Source organism: Physeter macrocephalus, chromosome 8 (assembly GCF_002837175.3).
Source record: "Physeter macrocephalus isolate SW-GA chromosome 8, ASM283717v5, whole genome shotgun sequence".
In the NCBI taxonomy this organism is placed as follows: Eukaryota; Metazoa; Chordata; class Mammalia; order Artiodactyla; family Physeteridae; genus Physeter; species Physeter macrocephalus.
The window spans coordinates 99225810-99232702 of NC_041221.1; the positions used below are offsets into that span (position 1 = coordinate 99225810).

At 36.4% G+C, this 6893-nt stretch overlaps 1 pseudogene; it reads left to right on the forward strand.

Annotated features, from left to right (window-relative positions):
• The first annotated feature begins 423 nt into the window (after positions 1–423).
• Positions 424–1965, forward strand: LOC102977349 (phosphatidylinositol-glycan biosynthesis class W protein-like; annotated as a pseudogene).
• The last annotated feature ends 4928 nt before the right edge of the window (positions 1966–6893 follow it).

Below are 6893 nucleotides of genomic sequence, written 5' to 3' on the forward strand. Positions count from 1 at the left end.
CCCTGTGTCGAGCAAGTCAATTGGCACCATTTCTCCAACAGCATGTGCTGACTGCAAGTCTCTCACATTTTGGTAATTATCATAATATTTCAAACATTTTCATTATTATTATTTTTGTTATGGTGAGCAGTGATTAGTGAGCTTTGATGATACTATTACAATTGTTTTGGGGCACCACCAATCACACCTATATAAAATGGCAAACAATCAACGAATGTTGTGTGTGTTCTGATTGCCCCACCAACAGGCAGTTCCCCCGTCTCTGTCCCTCTCCTCAGGCCTCCCTATTCCCTGGGACACAATATTGAAATTAGGCCAATTAATAACCCTACAAATGCTTCTAAATATTCAAGTGAAAGCAAGAGTCACACATCTCTCACTTTAAATCCAAAGCTAGTACTGATTAAGCTTGGTGAGGAAGGCATGTCAAAAGCTGAGATAGCTGCATTAGCTGGAAGCACTGCTTGGAAGGCAGAAGCTTACATGGCTCTCTACAGCAGGGCACCGAGACCACCAGGAGCACGTGAGGAAGAAGAAAAAAATGTCTTCTGTCCTCTACTCTGTATCCTGTGTAGAGGGCTCCTGATCATTCTCTCACAGCATTTATGTTCTTCTTCACATACCTGGAGAACTCTATTCTTCGTTCACTTTGCTTACTACATAATAGTTCCTCTAGTGACCACTTTGACCATTTTCTCTTCATTTGTCCTCCTCGAGGACCTCGTTGTAATTATCTTGGTGGCAGGGCAGCTCTATGAAATATACTGCAGGAGAACTTGCTATGCCAGAATGCCTGTCCAGAAAATCCTTGAAAAATTCTTGGAAGTCAGTCCCAGCCATCTCTGTTTCTGTGTAATTAACAGTGCATTTACTGCTGTTGCCATTTTGGCTGTGGACTTCCCAATTTTTTTCAGAAGATTTGCCAAAACTGAGCTCTATGGGATAGGAACAATGGATTTTGGAGTAGGAGGTTTTATTTTAGGGACTGCAATGGTTTGTCCAAAGGTTAGGAGAAAATATACAAAAGGGTCCAGACTTTGTTATCTTACAAAGTCACTGTACTCTGTTTGGCCATTACTTTTCCTAGGAATGGGACGATTAGTCATTATAAAATCCATAGGCTATCAGGAACATTTAACTGAGTATGGAGTTCACTGGAACTTTTTCTTTACCTTAATAGTTGTGAAATTGATAATATTAATGCTATTGATTATTTTTTCCCTAAATAAATCCTGGACTGTGGCCATCAGCATTACTGTATTATACCAGCTAGCCTTTGATTTTACCCCACTCAAACAGTTAATTTTATATGGCACAGATGGCAGTGGCACAAGGGTTGGTTTATTAAATGCCAACCGAGAAGGAATAATTTCTACCTTGGGGTATGTGGCAATACACATGGCTGGTGTTCAAACAGGGTCATACGTGCTTAGAAAAAGATCACACATCAAAGACTGGATAAAAGTAGCATATTGTATTCTACTGACAGCCCCTGGCCTCTTCAAATCTCTTTACATAGTTTAGGTAAATGTAGAAGTAGCATCTCGAAGAAAGGCCTATTTAGCCTTTTGTATTCGGATAGTTGCTTCTTGCCTGATCCTTCTTAGTAGTTTATTACTGGATGATATAATTTTGAGCTTTGCCAAATTTCTAATTTAAGGGGCAGCAGTACCATGTTCTTAGAAACTTACCCAGTCACCTACTGCAAATAAAAAGCATTCAGAATCTCTAGTCTCTGAAGCTGAAAGAAAGGAACCCATTCTTTGTTTAATCACAGCAATGAACAGAAACCAGTTAATTTTCTTCTTTCAGTCAAATGTAACAACTGCCCTAGTCAACCTCTTGGTAGATACATTACACAGCAGAATCTTGTGGGCCTTATTTGTGCTCAATCTCTACAGGTTTACCAACTGCTTAATTATATATGTGCTACACTTGTAAGACAAAACAATAAAATTTTGGTGATCAATGCAGGTAGTATATGCTTTGAGCAATATTATTTTTTTTCTGTCTAAACGTATACTTTTATTATTTTTTTTGAATTTTTGAATTTTATTTTATTTTTTTATACAGCAGGTTCTTACTAATAAAAACCTAACAGAAATATTATTTTAATGAGGAAGAATAAATATAAAATGTGAAGAAAACGGGCTTTTGGCAACCCAGGGTTAACTGTATTTTATTATAAAATTAAGTTTCACTCTTACTCTAACAGTAGTGATGCTTAATATTTTAAATGTATCTCAACACTATGTAAAACAAACCAATACCAAAGAAACATAGCCTTGTGACTTGTTAGAATATTTATAAATTTCAGTATTTTTTTCTTTTAAAAAAAATTTTTGTTGGAGTCTAGTTGATTTACAATGTTGTGTTGGTTTCAGGTGTGCAGCAAAGTGAATCAGTTATACATATACATATATCCACTCTTTAAATTTCAGTATTTTAAAGAAACTGTTATGTTTACAGTTGTGCCACTGGAAGACTGGAGGGTGAGGAGGAGGATTTTTACTTTCCATCTTATATCATGTATTATCATTCTGTATTTTTTATTGTATGTATTTTATAATATTTACATTAAAATATCTTAGTTGTGGAATTGTCACAAAAAAAAGCAGAGATAGGCTGAAAGTTAGGCCACTTGTACCAGTTAGCCAAGTTGTGGATGCAAAGGAAAAGTTCTTGAAGGAAATTAAAACTGCTACTCCAGTGAAAATACAAACGAGAAGAAAGTGAAACAGCCTTATTGCTGATATGTAGAAAGTTTTAGTGGTCTGGATAGAAGATCAAACCAGCCACAACATTCCCTTAAGCCAAAACCTAGTCCAGAGCAAGGCCCTAACTCTCTTCAATTCTATGAAGGCTGGGAGATGTGAGGAAGCTTTAGAAGTAGTCTGAAGCTCCAGTTTTGCTTCATAAGGTTGAAGGAAAGAAGCTGCCTCCATAACATAAAAGTACAAGGTGAAGCAGCAAGTGCTGATGTAGAAGCTGCAGTGGGTTATCTAGAAGATCTAAGATAATGAATGAAAGTGGCTACGCTAAACAAACAGACTTTCAATGTTAATAAAACAAGTTTATATTGGAGGATGCCATCTGGAACTTTCATTGCTAGAGAGAAGTCAATGCCTGGCTTCAAAGCTTCAAAGGACAGTCCGATTTTCTTGTTAGAAGCTAGTGCAGTCCAAGACTTAAAATCGAAGCCAGTGCTCATTTACCATTCTGAAAATCCTAGGGCCCTTAAGTATTATGCTAAATCTACTCTGCCTGTGCTCTGAATGCAACAATGCCTGGATGACAACATCTGTTTACAACATGGCTTACTGAATATTTTAAGCCCACTGTTGAGACCTATTGTTAGAAACAAAGGATTCCCTTTCAAAAATATTACTGCTCATTGACAATATACCTGGTAGTCACCCAAAAGCTCTGATGGAGATGGACAAGGAGATTCATGCTGTTTTCATGCCTGCAAACATAACATCCATTCTGCAGCCCATGGATCAGGAGTAATTTATAATTTCAGTTCTTATTCTTTAAGAAATACATTTCGTAAGGCTATAGCTGCCACAGATAGTGATTCCTCTGATGGATCTGGGCAAAGTCAGTTGAAAACCTGAAAAGGATTCACCTTTCTAGACGCCATGAAGAACATTTGTGATTCATAGGAAGGGGTCAAAAAATCAATATGAACAGTAGTTTGGAAGAAAGTGATTCTAATGCACATGGATGACTTGAAGGGGTTCAAAATTTCAGCAGAAGAAATAACTGCAGATGTGGTAGAAACAGCAAGTGAACTAGAATTAGAAATGGAGGCTGAAGATTTGACTGAATTGCTGCAATCTCATGATAAAACTTAAATGGATGAGGAGTTGCTTCTTATGGATGAGCAAAAAAAATGGTTTTTGAGATGGAAATTACTCCTGGTGAAGATGCTGTGAAGACTGTTGAAATAACAAAAGGATTTAGAATATTACATACACTTAGTTGCTAAAGCAGTGGCAGCATTTAAGAGGATTAACTTCAATTTTGAAAGTTCTACTGTGGGTAAAATGCCATCAAACAGCACTGCATGCTACAGAGAAAGTGTTCATGAAAGGAAGAGTCAATCAATGCAGCAAATTTCATTGTTGTCTTATAATAAGAAACTGCCACAGCCACTCCAACCCTCAGTCAGCAGCCATCAACATCCAGGTAAGACTCTCCACCAGCAAAAATATTACAACTCCCTGAAGGCTCAGATGATGGTTAGCATTTTTTAGCAATAAAGAGTTTTTTTAATTAAAACGTGTACATTATATTTTTAGATATAATGCTACTGTCCACTTAATAGACTATAGTATAGTGTAAACTTAACTTTTGTATGCACTGGGAAATCAAAAAATCTGTGTGACTTGCTTTACTGTGATATTCACTTTCTTGTAGTGGTCTGGAACCAAACCGGTAATATCTCCGAGGTATGTCTGTATAGAGACAGATGGGATAGAGATAGGGACAACTGGACAGACAGAGAGACAGACAGACAGACAGACAGACAGACAGACACACACACACACACACACACACACACACTGGAAAGACGCATTACAGGTTAAGGGCCATGTTACCTTAAAAGAGCCATCACTGTAATAGAATACCTCAGAACAAATGGACATAAAATTTTCAAGAGCAGTCTTTGGTTGTCATGGACATACTCTTTATTGCTTTTCCTCCCTCTATCCCTTCCAGTTTGCTTCCTTCCTACCTCACTTTTTTTTTTTTAAGACATTCTTTCTGAAAATACACTTACATGAGGCTGATGCTAGAAAAAAAACCCTTGTCTGCTCTCAGGCATATCACAGTCTAACTAGAGTACAGACAAGTAAAGAGAGAACTGCAATAAATAATTATGGAAGGTATTATGACAGTGATATGCACTGGTTGCTTTGGAATAACATAGAACCTTTGGAAGCACAATATCCTGCTTCAAGTTACAGGCCAGCTCCACCCTTATCACTCTATTCACTGATTACATATGATTCTATTACTACTTTAGAAATCGTTTGTCTTCCTCTGTTCTGACTACTATAACAAAATACCACAGACTGAGTAGCTTAAAAACACAGAAATGTATTTCTCACGTTTTGGAGGCTGAAAGTCTGAGATTAGGGTGCCAGCATGGTCTGGTGAGGGTCTTCTGGATTTCAGACTTCCTGTATCTTCAGATGGCAAAAAAGGGTAAAGGGTGATATCTTGGGCCTCTTTTATAAGGGCATGAATACAAATAAATGGAAAGATATCCTGTGTTTATGGATTGGAAGAACTAACATTGTTAATACATCCATACTATCCAAAGCCATCTACAGATTTACCATAATCCCTATCAAAATACCCATGACATTTTTTCCCCAGAACTAGAATAATCCTAAAATTTGTATAGAACCACAAAACACCCTGAATAGTCAAAGCAATCTTGAGAAAACAAAACAAAACAAATCACAAAGCTGGAGGTATCACACTCCCTGATTTCAAACTATACTACAGAGCTACAGTTATTAAAACAGTATGGTACTGGCACAAAAACAGACATAGATCAATGGAACAGAAGACAAAGCCCAGAAATAAACCCTATGCATTTATGGTCAATTACTTTACAACAAAGGAGGCAAGAATATACAATGGGGAAAAGACATTCTCTTCAATAAGTGGTGCTGGGAAAACTGGACAGTACATGCAAAAGAAGGAAATTAGAATATTTTCTCACACCATATACAAAAATAAACTTAAAAAGGATTAAAGACCTAAATGGAAGACCTAAAACCATAAAACTTCTAGAAGAAAACATAGGCAGTATGCTTTTTCACACTGGTCTTAGCAATACTTTTTTGGATATGTCTCCTCAGGCAAAGGAAACAAAAGCAAAAATAAATGGGACCTAACCAAACTTAAAAGCTTTAACACAGCAAAGGAAACTATCAACAAAACAAAAGGCTGCCTACTGAATGGAAGAAGACATTTGCAAACGACATGTATAATAACTGGTTAATATCCAAAATATATGAAGAACTCATAGAATTCAATATCAAAAAATAAACAGTCTAATTAGAAAAATGGTCAGAGGAACTCAACAGGCATTTTTTCAAAGAAGACAAACAGATGGCCAACAAGCACATGAGAAGATGCTCAACATCACAAATCATCAGGGAAATGCAAATCAAAAACCACAATGAGATACCACCTCATAACGGTCAGAATGGCTATTATCAAAAAGACAACAAATAGAAAGTGTTGAAGAGGATGTAGAGAAAAGGGGCCCTGGTATATTGTTTGCAGCAATGTAAACTGGTGCAGCCACTATGAAAAAACAGTAAGTGGAGACTCCTCAAAAAATTAAAAATAGAACTACCATACAATCCAGAAATTCCACTCCTGGGTATTTATCCAAAGTAAATGTAAACACTAATTCCAAAAGATATATGCATCCCAATGTCCACTGCAGCATTATTCACAATAGCCAAGATATGGACGCAACGTAAGTGTCCATCAATGGATAAATGGATAAAGATGTGCTATATATATATATATATATATATATATATATATATATACATATATATAATGGAATATTGCTCAGTCATAAAAAAGAATAATATTTTGTCATTTGCAACAACATGGATGGAACTGGAGGATATTATGCTTAGTTAAATAAGTCAGACAGAAAAATACAAATACTGTATGTTTTCACTTATTTGTGGAATCTAAAAAATAAAATGAACGAATATAACAAAACAAAACCAGACTCACAGATACAGAGAACAAACTTGCAGTTACCAGAGGTGGTTGGGGTAAGGGCGAAATAGGTGAAGGGGATTAAGAGATACAAATAATTAGGTTTAAAATAAATAAGTTACAAGGAA